The 22,079-nt window shown below is 39.4% G+C and overlaps 1 long non-coding RNA gene across 1 annotated transcript; it reads right to left on the reverse strand.

The window, feature by feature from the left end:
- Window positions 1-21,420: 21,420 nt before the first annotated feature.
- LOC121137996 lies at window positions 21,421-22,072 on the reverse strand. The gene is made up of 2 exons (XR_005875242.1): window positions 21,790-22,072; window positions 21,421-21,620 (listed from the first exon to the last, which is right to left on the reverse strand). It is a non-coding gene; the product is annotated as an uncharacterized LOC121137996 (long non-coding RNA).
- Window positions 22,073-22,079: the final 7 nt, after the last annotated feature.

Genomic DNA, 22,079 nt, shown 5'->3' on the forward strand with positions numbered 1-22,079 from the left:
CTATACTTCTACTGGGCCTGCAGATTTTTCTCCAGTCACTTCTGCTCCTTTTCATTAGAAGGCTGCATTCTTAGGAGAGGTTTGAGCTCACACATGAATGCAAGCACACAGGGAGAATTCCATGAGCTTGATGGTCTTTCAGTCTAACCAAAACAAAATGTTTTTGGGAAGGAAACATGCCTGTTTCAGTGTAGAGTCCATTAAACCTACTGGTCTTTTCAAGCATTGATGCACATGCATGGTGTACTACACCCCTCACAGAGCTCCAATCCCCCCAAAGACAAACAGAGTGAGGAGAGAGAGAGAGAGAGAAGAGAGAGAGAGAGAGAGGAGAGAAACAGAGCAAAACAGACATACAGACACTCAGATGGAATTAAAACACAAGACTAGATGAGGAGAAAACATACTAGATGATCACACGTTTGGACTAAGCACAGCGACTCTTTCAGAAGAATGCGATGATGCTGCTCTCAATTCATTGGGGCTAAAATTGCATAGGAGAACATGATCTGCTTTGCAAAACTCTGATAAGCTTGGTGGAGAACTTTTTGTCCAGAAGTCTATGATCTCCCCACAAAAACATTGAGCCTGTCATAAGCCTATTCTACATGTCTGGACGACCAATCATCACCATGTTGTCATAATAGGATAACTTGCTAGGAAACCAAAGAATGCACTTATGCCAAAATCCCACTGAGGTTTCTTTCAATGTGAATCAAAACTTTATCTTGGTGAAGATATCAAATTGGGTTGTAGAGAATAGGAGGAAGAAAAGCCAAATGCCATCAAACACAGAGACAGAGAATTTTTAGTAGGATTTCCTCCTTGTAAGCTGCTTCCCCTACTCCCACTGGGATGTCTTATGATTCATGAAAAGAAAAAGAACCATGAGATGTGTAACTCCTTCCCTTCGGTCAGAACATAAACCTCCTCCCATCAAAATGACATGTAAGTGTGTGATATGACATTGACCCATTTCCTGCTTGAGTTACTGCTTCGAGAAGAGCAGCAAGGTCTGTTTTTCAATTGTTTCTTACAAGAGAATCACTTCCCAGAAATAATGATGCATGGATACAGGAATGAACAGTTCGATTTCATGAGAGTGAAGTGGAAAAATATCAGTGGGAGGGCTAGGAATGAGATATGTGAAAGAACGTTTGGGTTTGATGGTGCAAAGTATAATGTTACATGAGGGAATGGTGCTTGACCAAAACCTGATCCAATTACTTTCCCCAATCTTCTGGTCCTGTGTCTGGAGGTCTCTGATTATTTCTTCTTCTTCCTGGCAGATCACTGTCAGTTCTCTCAGGCAGTGCTGCAGCAGGATCCATTCCCCTAGCACCATCTTGTTGTCTGGAATAAACCATTCACCAGTACATTCTGCGATCTGCTGTGGTAAAACAGCAGCATAAACCACTTCTCTCACTTCCTAGGCTTGCACAGATATGCTCTGCTTCAGAGGCAAGTTGCTTATGTGCAGTCTCCTACCAAGCTGGCTAGTCTGAATCCTCCTCCCAAATCGCTTAGCTGGATCAATAAGAGACATTCCTAACCATGCCGGAAATTATTCCCTCTATTCCACGAGGGATTTGGCTGGACCACTCATGGGCCTGGTTTGTTTTTCCTTATCTTTTAAAATCTACTATAATTTGTATTGAGAAGTACAGTGTGCTAGCAAGGTTTCCTCAATTGTCTAGACACATTAATTTGGATAAATAGTAACAGTGTAGAAAGGTTTAAGCTCATATCCGATATTCATGGCATGGTTTAGAAAACAGAGGGATGTGTGCAAGCAGCAAAATTGAATAAAAAGCCTCTAGGAAAGCGATACATGACTGTAGTTTCGAAACTTATTATTTCTACAGGACACAAACCAGTCTGAGTTCAACTCTTCAACTAGATTTAATAATTGCAATAATGTTATTCTCAGACATTCTTTCCTTAAGGATATTGTAAGAACTAAACAGTATATTAGTAAAAAGAAAGTATTGGAATTTTGACATGTATGGGGAGAGTCTTCTTTTTTTACAACTCTATTTTTTTGCGCATTACTTACTAATTTCAAATATTTTCCTTAACTGGATAGCAAATACACTTGTGAATAAATTGCTGTGGGTCGTCTTTCTGAAAGCTGATTGACTAACGAAATAGATGCAACATTTGTTTAAAGGGTGGGATACAATGCAGCTAAAGAGGAATTTATAAACTCTCCCAAGGTATTTGTCATAAAAATTTAGCACATTATTAAAGAATATTACTAAAGAAGGATGTGGGGAAAATATTTCATTTTATCATTTTATATATAAAAGGAAAATTATTAGCATTTTGCAGAATTACATAATAAACACAAAGACATGCAAAATGCAATTTTTCTGAAGTGTAACAATGTGTTCTCAACTCTGAGATAGAGACCAAGATTAAAAGAGGCTCAATGTATGACACTAAAGTAAAACTCAAATTTCAATGTGTGCTGACACTGCTTCTTAAAATGCCTTCAGATAGACTAACATCAGCAGCTATCAAATTAAGAGAGTATATATTTTATCAACTCACTCTAAACTAATAACTGTCATAAAATATTTCTGAACCCATGTAAGAAGGAATCTTACACCAGAACAGACGTGTTGTGTAAGTTTCTTGAGTCAAGAGATTTGCTTCTTATGGGAGGAGGGCATCAGCCAAGAAACTAATATATAACGTTCTGCATACACTTATGTTCAGTGATATTAAGTACTCATATCTTGGATATTGTTCAGTTTCTTGGCGTAGTATCCAAGTTTTGGCCTATGATTGAGTGATAGTGCATCTTGCTTTGTCATTGATAGACACATGCCTCAGGATACAAATATACAAAGTTAATATTATACTCAGCTGCCTCACTCTTTGGCCCGCCCTTCTTGTGAGTTCCCAGGCAGCAGTTATGACTTAACAGTAGGTCTTATAACCCCGATCAACGTATGCCCTGGGCTGGTTAAGGTGTGTGGCTCTATGCTCGAGGGCTTTCTGTCAGGACCTGTCACTGACATAAGGAATATTTTGGGACCTATTTGTGTAATTCACCCAAATCTGCTAACTTGGTTCCCTAAATTCAACCCGACAGATTGTCAGCATTGTTGGCTCCAAAAGAAGGTCTAAACTTTTCGAAAGAAGAAGTGGATAAGAGAGGAATGTTATGTTTAGTAGATGGAATGAAGAGGAGGAGGACAAACAAACTGTTAATAATATGTAAATTAAATGAAAAAATGTTGAAATAGATAATTATGAAATAAATATACAAAATAATTATATGGAATATGTATACAAAATCTTTCTGATTGCCTATGCTAACTTCAATAGCTTTGTCTTCTCCATCTTTCGATGTTCCTTCTTGATTTTTAGACAGGTCTAATATTATTCATGTCATCCTTTATATGCTACATACTAGAATCACACTTTTATGATATACATAATCTTAAACTGGCTCTCTCTGGAAATGCAGTATGATTTATGCCTTGACATTTTATGAATTTGTAGTGAAATACTTCCTCTTCCTAAAATATACTGTGTGTATCACGTAATGGTCAAAAAGTTTTCAGAATTTAAGTATTTCTAGATGTGAAATTCGAGATGGCCAACTTGCTAACAAAATATTTCAGGTATTTACAAACAAGGGTTAACTACAAAATTAAAAATAATTCCATTTTCAAAATTTAAATTTCATAAATAAGCCACAAAAATCATTGATACATAGACACATGACTCGCAGTTTTTAAAAGTATTACACCTCTACATAGTAATATCTGCTTCTGAACATGTTAACTCTGAAGCTCGCACCTTTGTAACTAGACTGAGACATCCATTGTAAAAACAGGGAGTCTATTTTGAAATCCAAACTACAGGATGTAAGTTGAAATGTTCAGTGCATCACACATTGGTCAGAGAAATAAGAAAGACATTAAGAGTTGCTGGAGTTGTCAGAGTGAGATGACTCCACGTGCTATGGACCTGTAGGACACTTGCAGACAGATCAGTTTTCATTACTGGCATCCCAATGGTCTCTAAGTGCATTCCATATGGATGGACTCTCTCCGCCTGGACACTGTGGAGGGAGGACAGAGAACCTGCCACAGGATGATTCGGCCAGACTGAAGGCGCCCTTCATGGAAAGGCCTTGAACCTTGCGTGGGAGATGGTGAGGCAGTTCAGAGTGGGTGTGGAAGACTTGGAGGTACAGTTAAATGAAAAAGTACTAAGAATTGTAATAGCACACTCTGGACACTATTTAGGAGGACAGGAGGAAAGGGCGAGCATTTTCTATAATAGTGCGTAAAGTCTAAGCATGGTATTTGATTCTTTTGAAAATTACTTTAATTTTTGATATGTTTATTATACTGGGTCATGAGTTTCATATCGTGTGGTATCATTCATTAAATCTCTGTCTTATCTGAGATGTTGATAGGAGTTATTGAGATCTATGCCTTTTGTTAAGATTACTTGCCATTTTTACTAGGATGATAATACCCAGTCCAGGCGTGGAAGATCTCCGTTTCTGTATTTCTGCTTCCTTTAAAGAAATTAAAAGTTCTTATTCAGGTCCTTCACTTATTTGGTTTGCAATACCCAAGTTATTTTTATATAGCCATCAAGAAATTTTGATAAATACACCACTGAGGCCTACATCTTGCTGTCAGAATGAAGTAAAATTAAAAACAGAAATGACAGTTTATTCTTGAAAGGTGTGGAGGGAAACTTCTTCCATACTTTAGTGGGAGTACAAGCTAGTACAATATTTCAAATTGACAATGATTTCTTCAGATAATGAGATCAGTCTACCATGATTCAGGAATTACACTCTTAAAGATATACCAAAGAGAATGCACATTCATACAACAAGAACATATGCTCATCTATGTTCATAGTAGCATTATTTGTTTCATAGCCAGAAACTGGAAATGAAAACTACTGAGTCCTTCAACCAAAGGAATTCAAATAGGAAAATCCTATTTGCATTTTCCAAGTGATACACTCAAGGGAATCTTGATAGGCAAATGGATGAGAGTAAAGAAACCATCCCAGTGACACAACTCAGTAATAGAAGAGAATATATATGATTATCAGTTATATGTATATTAAAGGGCAGAGAATAAAGGATTAACAGCCTACAATCCACAGCTCCAGAGAGTCTGGGAGACAATAGAACCATGGGAAAGCTGGACCCCCAAGAAGGCAAAATGTACAGAACCACTGAACAGGTGAGTATGGGGAGGAGTAGGAAGGAGGTAGACAGAAAATCAGTGAGAAAGTAGTGGGAGGTAAAACATGTAGGAATCAGGAAGACTAGTGGGAAGAGGAATGAAGAGAGGAAGAAAAGAGACACATCATGAGAGAGCCATTAAGGTTGAAAATCTGGCAATGGAAATCATGCAGGATCACAAAATGATTAACTAGAAATCTACTTATGTATGAGTTATTAGGATAAATACTTGATTGTGATTAAGTCACCTTATATTATCAAGCTTTAAATAAATCTTTGACGAAGAAACATTTGAGTAAACACTGGCCAAACTCTGGAATCATGGTTTAGGAGAGGAGAGGTGATACACAAACGAGTCAAAATAGATAGAAATTTCCCACTGAAACACAGCGACACAGACAAGAGATTCGCAGACCGTGTTAACTAATACTGGATCGCTTACAAGACTGAGCAACCCCTCTGGTGCAGTCTCACTTTGAGATCTGAGCGATCTGTGGAGAATCTGGCGATGGAACCACTATTTGTCTGTTATGATAATTTTTAGAGATCCATTCCCTGTGGAGAATTCTCACATTACAGATATAAATTTCAAACGAATCAAGTATGTGACGAGGCTGCAGTCATGATCGTCATCCCCATGGAAGGCCTCCAGCACTGCACTGAAGGAGTGGATGGGGGCCTATCAATGAGTTTTTGGTGAGGTAGCTAATTGTAAGCTAGGAAATGAGATGTGATTGCTCTATGTAGAACAAGATTGTTTCTAATTCAAATAAAATATATTTTAGAGACTGAAAGAATATAGTCAGAGGAGATGGTAGTAGATATTATTCGTATATGTCCTGCTCTTTTTCTTTTTGCTGTCAGAAAAATCTCTTTCACTGATTAATTGAGTATAGGCGTGACGAAAGCAAGGGGTTTTACTAGCAAATCAGGAAAGAAGCTGGGGAGCAGGGGAGCGAGAAAGATGCTGAAGAAGACAGTGCCATGCCAATCAGAGAGTAACATGGCAGTTAATGGATTGGTAATCCGTGATGTGTAGCCGGCCTATGCTGTTAAGGTCAATTTTTCTTGCCTCTCCTGACTGTCCTGCACTGTCAGTCGTCACCAATTATACCCTACTGATCCTTTCGTTTTACTCTATGTATGTATGAGACTAGAGGTGTGCTTGACAGAAGAAAGTCAGCCTGGATTCCTGATGGAAGGTATGGTGGAACCAGGATGTCTCCAAGTTACAGAGAAGAAAAGATTTGATGTATCAACAGTTATCTCGAGAAGAGGAGACAGTTACTGTAGACTAGAGTCTTCTGAGCTTGGTTTTGGAGGAGAGTCATTTGGGTGAAAAGAAGCATTTACAGAGTGGGCATAGGGCAGCTTCCTATGTAACGAGTCACTCCATACACACACATTACAGAGTTATGTGATCAAGGTGGGACGATGGTCTAAAGAAGCAAGGATCTTTTCAGAAGAGTTTTTCTGTTTCTTTTTAAAGTATATTAAAGATTAACTCAATGACTTTATAGTACTTGTATTTGGAGTTCTAGATAAGTCCAATTTTTGGCCTTGGGAAAGGTATTAGTGACAGGACGATATGTCACAATGCTGATAGATCACTCTGAATTATCTGTATGTTTTTGGGTTAAGTACTGAGAATTGAGTATTTGCAGTTATTACAAATTGTTGTGAAGGAGGGTTGAAGCTGCCTATCAGATGTCTGAGCCAGGAGCATATAGTATCATTTCAAGGACATGTAGTTAGGTATAAAATAATTTTTTAAGTCAGTCCAGATGGCATCTGATGATATCATGCTTTAAATATAATATAATACTATTAAGATAAAATAATAGTCATAAAATAGACATAGAGATAGTTATTTGTTTGTTTAATTATGATTTGAATTTTCTAGAAGACATTGTCATGATGATTCAGGATGAGCCTTAACACCTGAGACACAATTAGTTGCTACTACCTCATTGCTACAGCTTTAATCCTCTCTCATTTTGCATGATAAAATCAGTATAAATGTAGGTTCGCATGCATGCACACACACACATACACACACACACACTTTGAGTCATTTATGAGAAACATGATAGGAATTGGTTTTTCATAGAAATCATGTTTTTATGTAATATTGAATAACCAAAAAAGCTGTCTAGATAGAAAAAGTAATAGGATTTAGAAACTACATTATAATCATGGTTTCACAATTTGAGTTTGCAAACTAGTCAAACTGAGAATATGGTTCATCTCTCTGGCATTATCTATTCATTAATTCCTCCATGAAGCTATTGACACATTTCTACAGTAACACCTTGATCTTTTATCCAAGTATATACTCAAAATTTCATAAACACAATCATTTGGTTTTCACATTTCTTGCACTTCAGTTTTAATCATATAAAATTTAATGGTAGCCTTCCTGATACAAATATATTGTTACTAAATCACCAATATTAGTAACATTTTATCAGTACTGAAAACATTTTATCATGGCATTTCTATTCACTTGAGAGAAAAATCAGACTAATCCAAGCTTAAGCTTTCTAACTAATAGTAATTTGCAATTTTATTCTTTATTTCAATTAACATCATTTTTGGATTATTTATTTCTATCTTATATCAATGGCTCTTTGATATATTGCAGAAGTCTGAACATTTTAACAATATGCTAGGTTTACAAAGCAGGAGAGCAATCCAACTCCAAAAACCAGCAACAATTAGTATATTCGGAATACAACATATAAGAAGTCGAAATAGAAAGTATAATAACTTGCAACAGGGGGCACAGACATTGATAACATCACGTATTGGCTGGTGGTATGAGTAACTATCCTTAACAACAGGTATCCGCGTACTTTAGGATTTCCTTTTCATAATCCTGACAGAATGCTTCTCTATCACTTTATGAGTCTCATATAGCGGGCTAATGGATGTGAGCTGTCGTACTCCTCCTGGACATTTTTCTGTTCTGATCGAATCTTAGTGGGACCAAAGCACATTCTACGTGAAACAAAAAGCGCAACCCCTTCACAGCATATCTGATTTTCCAGACGAAGATAAAGCATCCTTAAAAGCAAGTTCAGTTCGAAGTCTCTCTGTAGTCAGTGAAATAACTCGTCATCATCGGCATTAAGAAAGAATTCAGTATTAGTAAGCATTATGTAATATGTTTAAGAAGTCTTTATTGTTGCAGCATCTCTTGCAAGGTCCGGTTGATCTTTCAAATCACTGCTTGTGGATATAAGGTATACCAGTCCTGTTTTATATTATAATATTTGAAGAATTATTCAATTTGAGACATATACGGTTTTTAATAAATTTTAAATAACCTTATAACCATCTCTAAGGGAGGAGTATTAGTAATAACGAAAAAGTCAACACTTTTTTAGTGTATTTAAATCTAATTTTATAATGCTATGTATAGTGTACATACTTTGAACTGCCAAATTCTAAGAAACTCCTCCAGCTTTATAATGGCGGTGAAGAGCAACAGAAGATTTACTATTTCTTTGGCTTTATTTGCCGAATTGACTCGAAAAATCGCTTCTTCAAACTTTGCTTGACGACATGTGATGAAATTCTGAAACTTCCAATACATGACCTACTAACAAACGATGAACATCATTGCCTTATTAACTAGACACATGTAATTATGTTTATATATAGGATGAGTCTCTTTTGATGGTTTCCTGTAATTTGTAAAGGAATGTGGGGTTAATTCTGTATATCAGGAACAAATTCTGCAGTCTCAATATGCACAGGACCAATAACTCCGCATACTGAGAATCGTGATAAGAACTTTCTGCAAAGTGTAAAGTACCATGAATGGCATATAACTCTGCTTTGCTCTGGGTAAGAACTTTGAACTATTTTTATATATTTCATACCCTGCCTTACATGATTTATTTGCATCATATGAAATAAGGCGCCGCGTCGTTAGCCGTCTCTGCCTCCTAAGTGATGAGCATTAGCTTCATGCACTCCAACTGCTCTATAGCTTAGCTGGTCTTTTTTGTTTGTGTGTCTAGGCATGGTTGGTTTGCTTCTTAGGTATAACTTGTACGCTACTTTAGAGTCTGTTTCTGAACTGGAGATTGTGGGATTTCTGAATTGGGCGTAGCTTGCTCGGCTTGGCCTGGTTTCCCCGCATGTTTTCCTCTGGATTGCTGGGATTACTAGAAGGGTTGCTGTGGTTAGCAGCTGCTCTTGTGTGAGGTATTTGGTATCCCTTTTGTGCTTTGTTGTTCTTTTTTATTTATTATTCTTTTTATTTTTAAGTTTAAATTTAGATTAGAAACAAGGTTACTTCACAAGTCATTTCCCAGGCCCCTCTCCCTTCCTCCCTCCTCCCATGCCCTCCCAACTCCCCCCATTATCCCCTCATTTTCACCAGGAAGGGTGAGGCCCTCCATGGGGGTGTCCATAGTCTCCCACTGCCCAGCATAGACCTATTACTTTTGAAGTGAAATTACTTCCATTCTAGAACAGAAACACTGTTTAGCTCCCTGCCGCTCTTTCTCCATTTGGTACTATGGATTAAGTATAGTGCTTAATATATGCAATTGTTAGTACCTTGTCTTAATTTAGAAATATCTTTTATTATGGATAATTTATACATGTATAAAATTGAGATGGAGCAGCAACTCCAAGGTTATCATCATACAACCTTAATAATTATCAGTTTAAGTTTAATGTCAGTCATTACACTCGGTCATTTTGTTCTGTCTGTTTTGCTCTACCTATCTATCTATCCATTTATCTATATTCTATCTGTCTGTCTATCTATCTATCCAGTAATCTTTTTCTCTTTGTAGCCCTCACTGTCCTTGTACTCTGTATTCTGAGTCTGAAATTCTACCTGATCTGCCCTCTTCCTCAGTGCTGTGATCCAGGTGTGTCACTCTCAATTCTAGATTTTTCTCTTTCTATCATTTTGGTATCAAACTCTGAGATCATTAAAAATTTGTTGTTTGCTCTTTACCTTGCTGGGACAAAAAAGGGGCTATCAGTAAAAATATCCAAAATAAATTCCTGATACCTAAAAATACTGGTTGTTTTTTCTTCATGTAGGAATTTTTCTGTCTTTTGATAGCTATTGTAATATCATTTATCTTATTTAAATAATATGCCATTTTATGAATTTTCTCCTTTCTTTCTTGTTTTTATTTACATAACTTATACATCACAGAAGCACACACACACAGTCGGTTTACGAATGGTAAATGTGAAATGGCTATTGAAGGGCAAAGAGCAAGTTGGGTGTCGAAGTACCATCATAGTAATGACTTTAGTAATTTACTTTTCTGTATATTTTACTTTATAATTTAATATTTATCAAAATTTTTATTGCTAGGTTTCGGATTTTGTGGTATGGCGCAGATCTACCCTCGAGATGTCACATTGTATGACCTTGAATTGGAAGAAGCTGCGCCATCAAAGTTGTGCAAAGACAAGTACCAATTGAAGGTGAAACAAGAAGGTTTCAATGGGTGGGGCAATATCCTTTTCTAGTCTGGGTGTGCTTCATTCAGTGAGAATCCTTCATGTTGCCATTAAGTCTAACATGGGGACTCACAAGAACATTGACAGCAATGTGTACATATGGTTATGCGGGAGTGTATTTTTATTCTGACAGGGAGAATCTTGATTAAGACTTCCTGAAGCTATCTTCAGTTCATTAACGCCTACTCAAGGAGCATCCACTTCATGATGGAATGTTTCAATTTGGAAAAACTTTCCTGCAGTAACCTTTATCATTTCTTTTATTGTCTTGTCTTTAAGTCAGTCGCTTGCCCATGCTCTTTACCCCTGCACAAATATGGTGCTCTAATATTTACCTCTCTTTTCTCACGTCCATCACCACCATCACAGTTCTCACATTCTATTATACTTTCCATATTTCTGATTTTCAAGTATATGAAATAATTTCAATAGCTTTGCTCTTGTACCTTACACTATATTATAGGATAATATCTTCCAAATTAATAGTAGACGAGTATTTAATTGAATAAAAATAATTTGTGGTTAACTCTGGTTTCCTCAGACTCTGAAGTAGAAGAAAGATAAAAAGGTTTTAACGGGTGAGAAGATGAGAAATTGCTTGAAGGAGTGAAGAGTTTCTCGCAGCATCAGGTAAACAGTCCGGCTTCCCGGCCTGTGCTCCAGTGCCTGCAGATCCCCTGGGACCTGCACAGAGCTCCCAATCCCGGCGGGAGCCAAGCACCCCAGATTCCGGATCTTCGCGCACACCAACGAGACCAGGAAAGGAGAGGAGGCTGGGAGTCCAGCGAAGCGGCGGTTCTTCCAGCAGCATCAGGTAAACAGGCCGGCTTCCCGGCCTGTGCTCCAGTGCCTGCAGATCCCCTGGGACCTGCACAGAACTCCCAATCCCGGCGGGAGCCAAGCACCCCAGATTCCGGATCTTCGCGCACACCAACGAGACCAGGAAAGGAGAGGAGGCTGGGAGTACAGGGAAGCGGCGGTTCTTCCAGCAGCATCAGGTAAACAGGCCGGCTTCCCGGCCTGTGCTCCAGTGCCTGCAGATCCCCTGGGACCTGCACAGAGCTCCCAATCCCGGCGGGAGCCAAGCACCCCAGACTCCGGATCTTCGCTCACACCAACGAGACCAGGAAAGGAGAGGAGGCTGGGAGTCCAGCGAAGCGGCGGTTCTTCCAGCAGCATCAGGTAAACAGGCCGGCTTCCCGGCCTGGGCTCCAGTGCCTGCAGATCCCCTGGGAACTGCACAGAGCTCCCAATCACGGCGGGAGCCAAGCACCCAGACCCCAGGTCTTCTCTCCCACCAACGAGACCAGGAAAGGAGAGGAGGCTGGGAGTACAGGGAAGCGGCGGTTCTTCCAGCAGCATCAGGTAAACAGGCCGGCTTCCCGGCCTGTGCTCCAGTGCCTGCAGATCCCCTGGGACCTGCACAGAGCTCCCAATCCCGGCGGGAGCCAAGCACCCCAGACTCCGGACCTTCGCTCACACCAACGAGACCAGGAAAGGAGAGGAGGCTGGGAGTCCAGCGAAGCGGCGGTTCTTCCAGCAGCATCAGGACAAGGAATAGAAGAACCACCAGATTATTGGACTTGCTAGCACCCACCAAAGGGAACGCTGGTCCCCAGACCAGTAAGGGGCTCTTTCTGTACCCACTAGAAGAAGAGATGGGAAAGAGACAATACAAAAACACAGTCAGCAACAGAAAAACAAATATGACACCGCCAGATTCTAGAGACTCCACACCAGCAAGACCCCAACATTCCAATGCGGACGAAACAGAAGAGAACGACCTTAAAAGCACTCTCATGAAAATGATAGAGGCCCTAAAAGAGGATATTGGAAAATCCCTCAAAGAAATGGAAGAAAAAACAAACCAAAAAATGCAAGAATTGGAAGAAAAAACAAACCAAAAAAGGCAGAAAATGGAAGAAGAAATGAAGCAAAAAATGCAAGAAATGGAAGAAAAAACAAAGCAAAAAATGCAAGAATTGGAAGAAGAATCATACCAAAAAGGCAGGAAATGGAAGAAGAATCAAAGCAAAAAATGCAAGAAATGGTAGAAAAAACAAAGCAAAAAATGAAAAAAATGGAAGAAGAAACAAACCAAAAAAGGCAGGAAATGGAAGAAGAAACAAAGCACAAAATGCGAGAAATGGAACAAAAAACAAACCAAAAAATGCAAGAAATGGAAGAAAGAACAAACCAAAAAATTCATAAAAGGCAACAAACGGACGAACAGATAAACAGAAAATTGCAAGAAGCAATGCAAACACTGCAAGGGTTGAAAACTGAAATAGAGTCATTAAAAAAAACACAATCTGAAGAAAGGCAGAAAATAGAAAAGCTGGACAAACAGACAGGCACTAACAATACAAGCATTACCAACAGAATAGAAGAGATGGAAGAGAGAATCTCAAGTGTTGAAGATACGCTAGGAGAAATGGATTTATCAACCAAAGAAAACCTTAAATCCAACAAATCCTTAACACAAAACATCCAGGAAATATGGGACACCATGAAAAGACCAAACCTAAGAATAATAGGTATAGAAGAAGGAGAAGAAATCCAGCTCAAAGGGGCAGAAGGCATATTCAACAAAATCATAGAAGAAAACTTTCCCAACCTTAAGAAAGACATGCCAATGAAGGTACAAGAAGCCTACAGAACACCAAATAGAGTGGACCACAAAAAAAATCCCCTCGCCACATAATAATCAAGACCCCAAACATACAGAATAAAGAAAGAATATTAAGAGCAGCTAAGGAAAAAGGTCAAGTAACATATAAAGGCAGACCTATCAGAATTACACCTGATTTCTCCATGGAAACGCTGAAAGCCAGAAGGTCCTGGATAGATATTCTACCTACACTAAGAGACCACGGATGCCAGCCCAGACTACTATACCCGGCAAAGCTCTCAATCACTATAGACGGAGAAAACAAGATATTCCATGACAAAACTAGATTCAAGCAATATGTGTCCACTAACCCAGCCCTACAGAAAATTTTGGAAGGAAAACTCCAGCTCAAGGAAGCTAACTACAACCAGAAAAACATAAGCATTAGAGAATCTCTCTCTACCAACAGCCAAAAGAACAAAGGGGTGAAATTCCACACATAATTCCACCAACAACAACCATCGCAAATCGAAGAAGGATGAGCAATCATTGGTCATTAATATCCCTCAATATTAATGGCCTTAACTCACCCATAAAAAGACACAGACTAGCAGATTGGATTCGAAGACAGAACCCTTCCTTCTGCTGCATACAGGAAACACACCTCACCCTTAAAGACAGACATTACCTGAGAATTAAAGGTTGGGAAAAAATTTTTCAATCGAATGGACCCAAGAAACAAGCCGGGGTAGCAATCCTAATATCTAACAAACTAGACTTTAAAATAAAATCAATCAAAAGAGATGAAGGAGGTCATTACATACTCATCACAGGTGAAACCCAACAAGAGGAAGTGTCTATTCTGAACATCTATGTCCCAAATACAAAGGCATCCACATTTGTTAAAAAAACATTATTAGAACTTAAATCTCATCTAAAGCCCCACACAGTTATAGTGGGAGATTTCAACACACCACTCTCACCACTAGACAGGAATACCAAACAGAAACTCAACAAAGAAGCAAAAGGGCTAATAGAAGTAATGACCCAACTGGGATTGACAGATATCTATAGAACATTTCATCCACATAAAAAAGAATATACCTTCTTCTCACCACCACATGGAACCTTCTCAAAAATCGACCACATACTTGGCAACATATCAAACCTCAGCAGCTACAAAAAAATTGGAATAACTCCATGCATCTTATCAGACCACCATGCTTTAAAATTAGAATTCAACAACAACACAAATTGCAGAAAACCTACAAACTCATGGAAATTGAATAATGCTCAACTGCACCATCCCTGGGTCAAAGAGGAAATAAAAAAAGAAATTAAAGACTTCCTCGAATTCAATGAGAATGAAGACACAACATACCCAAACCTATGGGACACTTTGAAAGCAGTGCTACGGGGAAGTTCATAGCGCTAAATGCTCACATGAAGAAACAGGAGAACAGTTATACCAGAGAATTAACATCACAGCTGAAAGCTCTAGAACACAAAGAAGCACACTCCCCCAGGAGGAGTAGACGCCAGGAAATAATCAAATTGAGGGCTGAAATCAATAAAGTAGAAACCAGGAAAACAATACAAAGAATCAACGCAACGAAGAGTTGGTTCTTTGAGAAAATCAACAAGATAGACAAACCTTTGTCCAAACTTACCAAACAGCAGAGAGTGAACACGCAAATTAACAAAATTAGAAATGAAAAGGGGGACATAACAACAGACTCTGAGGAAATCCAGAGAATCATTAGGTCATACTTTGAAAACCTGTACTCCACAAAATTCGAAAATTTAAAGGAAATGGATGACTTCCTGGACAGCTATCAATTGCCAAAACTAAATCAAGAACAGATAAGCAATTTAAATAGACCTACAACCCCTATGGAAATAGAAGCTGTCATCAAAAGTCTCCCAACCAAAAAAAGCCCAGGTCCAGATGGCCTCAGTGCAGAATTCTACCAGAAATTCAAAGAACAGCTTATACCAATTCTTCTCAAAGTGTTCCACACAATAGAAGCAGAAGGGTCTTTGCCAAACTCTTTCTATGAGGCCTCAATAACCTTGATCCCCAAGCCACACAAAGATACAACTAAGAAAGAGAACTTCAGACCAATATCCCTCATGAACATTGATGCAAAAATACTCAATAAAATACTGGCAAATCGGATCCAAGAACACATCAAAACAATCATTCACCACGATCAAATAGGTTTCATCCCAGGAATGCAGGGATGGTTCAACATACGAAAATCCATCAACGTAATCCACCATATAAACAAGCTGAAAAACAAAAATCACATGATCATCTCACTAGATGCTGAAAAAGCCTTTGACAAAATCCAACACCCCTTCATGATAAAGATCTTGGAGAGATCTGGGATAACAGGGACATACTTAAACATAATAAAAGCTATATACAGTAAACCAACAGCCAACATCAAACTAAATGGACAGAAACTCAATGCAATTCCTCTAAAATCAGGAATAAAACAAGGCTGTCCACTCTCTCCATACCTTTTCAACATGGTACTTGAAGTCCTAGCTATTGCCATACGACAACAAAGGGGGATCAAGGGGATACAAATTGGGAAGGAAGAGGTCAAACTTTCACTGTTTGCAGACGATATGATAGTTTACATCAATGACCCAAAGAACTCTACCAGGGAACTCTTACAGCTGATTAACACCTTCAGCAAAGTGGCAGGTTACAAGATCAACTCAAGAAAATCAGTAGCCCTACTATATACAGATGATAAAAGGGCTGAAAGAGAAATCAGAGAAACATCACCCTTTACAATTGCCACAAACAACATAAAATACCTTGGGGTAACGCTAAACAAACAAGTGAAAGACCTGTATCGTAAGAACTTTGAATCTTTAAAGAAAGAAATTAAAGAAGCCCTCAGAAAATGGAAAGATCTCCCATGCTCTTGGATAGGTAGGATCAATGTAGTAAAAATGGCATTCCTGCCAAAAGCAATCTACAGATTCAATGCAATCCCCATTAAAATCCCAGCACAGTTCTTCACAGACCTTGAAAGAACAATAATCAATTTTGTATGGAAAAACAAAAGACCCAGGATAGCCAAAACAACCCTGTTCAACAAGGCAACGTCCGGAGGCATCACCATCCCTGACCTCAAGCTCTATTATAGAGCTATAGTCCTGAAAACAGCTTGGTATTGGCACAAAAATAGACAGGTAGACCAATGGAATCGAATTGAAAACCCGGGTATTAACCCACACACGTACGAACATCTGATCTTTGACAAAGAAGCTAAAAATATACAATGGAATAAAGAAAGCATCTTCAACAAATGATGCTGGCATAATTGGAGACTGGCATGTAGAAGAATGCAGATCGATCCATGTCTATCGCCATGCACAAAACTTAAGTCCAAATGGATCAAAGACCTCAACATAAATCCAGCCACACTGAACCTCTTAGAAGAGAAAGTGGGTGGTACCCTTGAACGAATTGGTACAGGAGACAGCTTCCTGAACATAACACCAGTAGCACAGGCAGTAAGATCAACAATTAATAAATGGGACCTCCTGAAACTGAGAAGCTTCTGTAAGGCAAAGGACACAGTCAGCAAGACAAAAAGGCAGCCCACAGAATGGGAAAAATATTCACTAATCCCACATCTGACAGAGGGTTGATCTCCAAAATTTACAAAGAACTCAAGAAGCACGTCTCCAAAACACCAAAGGACCCTATTAAAAAGTGGGCTGCAGAACTAAATAGAGAGTTTTCAATAGAGGAGTCTAAAATGGCTGAGAGGCACTTGAGAAAGTGCTCAACATCCTTAGCCATCCGGGAAATGCAAATCAAAACAACTCTCAGATACCATCTCACCCCTGTCAGAATGGCTAAAATCAAAAACACCAATGACAATTTATGCTGGAGAGGATGTGGTGAAAGGGGGACACTCCTCCATTGCTGGTGGGAGTGCCAACTGGTTCAGCCACTTTGGAAATCAGTGTGGAGATTCCTCAGAAAAATGGGAATAAACCTACCACAAGACCCAGCAACTCCACTCTTAGGCATATATCCAAAAGATGCCCATTCATACAACAAAGAGGTCTGTTCCACTATGTTCATAGCAGCTTTATTTGTAATTGCCAGAACGTGGAAGCAACCTAGATGTCCCTCACCCGAAGAGTGGATAGAGAAAATGTGGTACATCTACACAATGGAGTACTATTCAGCAGAAAAAAATAATGGAATCATGAGATTCGCAGGCAAATGGATGACACTAGAAGAAACCATCCTGAGTGAGGTAACCCAGTCACAAAAAGAGAAACATGGCATGTACTCTCTCATATATGGATTTTAGACATAGATCTGGGGAGTGCCAGCCTACAATCCTATGGCCAGAGAGTCTGGGAAACAGAAACTTTATTTAGTGGCTGATCGAAGAAGAGGCAGACTCTCTTGGTTAAGTACTGAGCTGAACTCAAGAAAGCCAGTAACAGAGAGGGAGGACTGATGATCAAAGGAATTAAGACTGGGCTGGTTTAACACCCAGAAACAGCTGACCAGACAAAGGTTAACTCTTGAATCCCAGGCATTAGCCTGGGAAGCCAGCATGGGACTGATCAAGACCCCCTGAATCTGGGTGTCAGTGAAGAGGCCTAGGGAATCTATTGAGCCTTGGGCAGCAGATCAGTACCCATCCCAAGTTTACACACGGACTTTGGACTCCAATAGAACAATGTGAGGAGCACTCTCACCCAGAACTCTTGGGAAAGGGTCTAGGCCCTGCCCTATATGAAATGACACACTATGGACACCCCCATGGAGGGCCTCACCCTCCCTGGAGAAATGAGAGGATAACGGGGGTGGGGGCAGGGGAGGGCACGGGAGGAAGGGAGGGAATGGGAGAGGGACCTGGAATTGACTTGTGAAGCAACCTTGATTCTTATCTAAATTTAAACTGGAAAATAAAATTAAAATAAATAAATAAATAAATAAATAAAAAGTTGGAGACATCTTTAAAGGGAAGAAATAGAGTGTCTACTCGTGACATCTCTGGGCCTGAAGTTTTGAGAGAGATAAGCCGTTCTATAACTTGGCTACAAGACACAGGTATCTGACAGGAACTGCGGGTCTTAATGGAAGATGAAGCAGCAGTCACAGCTAGGGAGTAAATATTCTGGACTCTCTCCTCCCTTCGATCTTTTGCCAATGTTCCCAGACTGGCTGAAACCAAACAGACTCAGAGGGTGAAGGATGAGTGATGCAGTCCACAGAAGCCAGCCTCTCAGAGCAGGGTCAGGCAAGAAACTGGGTTTAACGAGTTGGAAGAGTACTCATCATGCAAACAAGCAGGATGTCTCAGTGTTGGAACAATCTTTAAAAACTTTGAACTAAAAGATAAAGGGAAAGGATCCAAACAGAGCTATGTCAGACCTGGGACAAAGAAAGACAGAGGAAGAGAATGATTAAAAAGTAAAATAGTGGGGTGGGGCACAGTGTGTGGCCTCATTATGTAAGATAAAGTACATAATAAAAATTACCTGGAGGTATGAGGAAAACACGTTTCCCTTCATCACCTCCCAGGAGGCTTGATTAGAGAAGCTGGCATGGGTCCTGAGTACTTTTGGATAAGTATTGCCTGGGCCTGTCTGTAGAATCAGGTTGAACTGCAACAGTGAGGTGAGTCCCAGCTTTCTTTGATCACTGTGAACAGCAAATTCAGTGTCAGCTGAGCCATTGAGGAGAAGCAGCTGTGTCCTGGCATTCTTTACAGGCATCCTGGTCAGTTCTGTGTCAATGTGACACTCTCAAATAGTTATTTGAGAAAAAGGAAGCTTGACTGAGAAAATGAACCCCAGCAGAATGGCTTGTAGTGCATTTTCTTGATTGATGACAGATGTAAGAAAGCCCAGCTCACTGTGGACAGTGTCACCCCCTGAGCTGGTGTTCTGTGTTTCATAAGAAAGCAGGGCAAGCCAGCCATGCAGAGCATGCCAGTAAGCAACACCCCTTTATGGCCTCTGCAACAGTTCCTACCTCTAGATCTTTGCCCTGGCTTCCTTTAGTAGAATGCATTCTGAGGGTTGTAAGCTAGAAAAAAACCTTTCTTTCGCTGTGATGGTTTGAATAAAAATGCCCCCATATGCTCATATATTTGAATGCTTAATCACCAGAGAGTGGAACTATTTGAGAAGGATTAGGAGGTGTGGACTTTTGGAGGAGGTATGTCACTGAAAGTGTGTTTAAAGTTTAGAAAGCCAAGCAGGCCCCAGTGTTTCATCTTCTCTGCCTGCTGCCTGTGAATCAGCATGTAAGGCTCTCAGCTATTGCTCTAGAACCTTGTTTGCCTGCTTCCCATCATGATGATCATGGATTAATCTTCTGAAACTGTGAGCAAGCCCTCTGTTAAATGCTTTCTTTTGTAAAAAATGCCTTGGTTATCATGTCTCTTCACAGCAATAGAACAGTAACTAAGACATCATCCAAGTTATATCAGGGTGCTTTATCACAGGAGTAGAAATCCTAGCTAAGGCAAAGGCAAACATGAAAACTGGTACTAAATGGAGAGGCGGCACTAACACAGGTGAATTCCATGAGACTACCTGACTGAAGTTTAATGAGGTCTAGAGAATTTAGTCATACTTCTAGAATACACTTGTAAAGTAATCTACTTTTTTATAGTATTTCTTGCTCAACATATAAAATTCTAGTGTTCAAAGCAGTTAACATTCCACTAACACGTGAGCAAAGGCACATACTGAAGGCATGTTCTATGATGTATCACAGTCACTCAAACAAGACATGAAGCATGTGAAATTCACATCAGTCTTCTTACCGCCATTATATAAACTCTTGTTAATTTGAGACAGGGTTTCCTGTAGCCCAGGTTGGCCTGGGACTCAGTATATAGCCTAGGGTGACATTGAACTCTGATTCTCCTTCCTCCACCTCCCAAGTTCTGGATTTGATTTAAATCTTAATAGCTACTTCTTTCATAGGTTTGTCCCAAAGATTTTTCCCCAGTTCTTTCATTAAAATATAGCTATTAGACAAGAATCAACTTTAAAGCAGTAGTTTGTATTCTGAGACTTATTTTTGTTTGCTCTTTCTAGTATTGATTTTAAATATCCTCAATAACATTGTGGAACTATGAATAAAATTCAAGCATTTACTTTGTAAATTATTAGAGGCATTGTAAAAGATAAACTGTATTAAATTTGGCTTACCAGTATTTCCTGAGCACATTTTAAAAATAGAACTGAGCAGAAGTAATTATTTTGGGAAAATGGAAATGATAATGGAGAGATTAAGATCAAGATTAGCATGCACATGAATGGCAACTATTGTGTTTCACACACAACTCAACTGTTTCTAAGAACAAGATAAAGTAAGACACAATCTTCATTGTGGAGAACAGGTTCAGAAAACAGACAAAACTTATCTCAGAAATATTTAATAAATATCTACTAGGTGGTTAGGCAGGCAATTTGCTAGGTGTTGAGGCTACTGATAGAGCAGGCCAAGGGAAAGGTTTACTGTCTCCATATTTAATACCTTCCCCCCCATACACACTAAATCACTAACCAGAGAAGAAACAAAGTATCCTGTGCTGCTTGTTTTCCTGTGCCTATGACTCTTAGCTGAAGAACAAAGAAGGGCTTACAAGCCAGAAAAACAGCTCTCAAATTTAAGGGAAGGTAAAACATGCAGTAGACTGTTTTTTTTTCTTTTAGGGTGGAAACAAGGTGAGTGTAAAAAAAAAGTGGAAAGTACACAACTTCTGGTAAAAGACAAAAGTTTATGATCTGATTTAGAGCAGCTAAGGCCTGGCCATGGCTCACTCTCATGATCTGTGCTACTCAGGATGCTAAGGCAGGGGCCTCCCAAGCTCAATGGCTCAGCCACAGGTGATCCAAGGCCACAAACCCAAGGGTACCATTTTGACGCACAGGTATTTCGGGTAACATGGTACTGAGGAAAAGAAACACTCACTTTTTTTTACAAGGAACAAGAAAACTTCTCTTTTTGCCACAAGAACAGACCTGATGTGCAAAGAACATTATTCAGACACAATAAATGTACAGTTAACTTCAGTTTAATGACTCTTAACACTAGGGGTTGGAGGGTGTTTTTTGGGAGCAGACAGGGTCTCACTATACAGCCAGATTTGGTCTGAGACTTGTGACCTTCACTGCTCCACCTCCCATAAGCATAGACTGCTGGTGTATCTCACCATGACTAGTCACACAATAAATATTCTGCCTCAGGCACGGCAAAATCTGTTGAAAGAAATTTACCAGGCAACTTTCATGCATCAGCACTGTGCTGGTTTAGTGTATTATTCCTTATACTCTAAGGCATGTTTCAGGTGCTTCTATTCATAACTCTCACATTTATACATTATCATTTAATAATTGCTTATCTGAATTAATGGCTTAGGTTAATTACCTCAAAAAAGTTGTCCCTTAACAACTCCTCCTTTAAAAGGGGTGGGAAGCAGGGAGAGAAAGTTAAATTTAAAGTCTAATTACTGAAGACAAGTATCAAGGCATTTTGGGTTTTGTACAAAGTCAAGGACTTCAGGTAAAAATCAGCCTCAGGGAACACTAGCCAGCTTTGCTTTTAGCCTCGAGGTCATTAACGACTCAGATATGTGCGAAACTGAGGTTATTTTGAATCAGAGCTCCACTGCAGTACAGGCTCGCTTGAACACTTGGCCACCCTCCTGTCTCATGTCT

This window comes from Mesocricetus auratus, unplaced genomic scaffold, assembly GCF_017639785.1.
Source record: "Mesocricetus auratus isolate SY011 unplaced genomic scaffold, BCM_Maur_2.0 contig_2175_pilon_obj, whole genome shotgun sequence".
Classification (NCBI taxonomy): domain Eukaryota; kingdom Metazoa; phylum Chordata; class Mammalia; order Rodentia; family Cricetidae; genus Mesocricetus; species Mesocricetus auratus.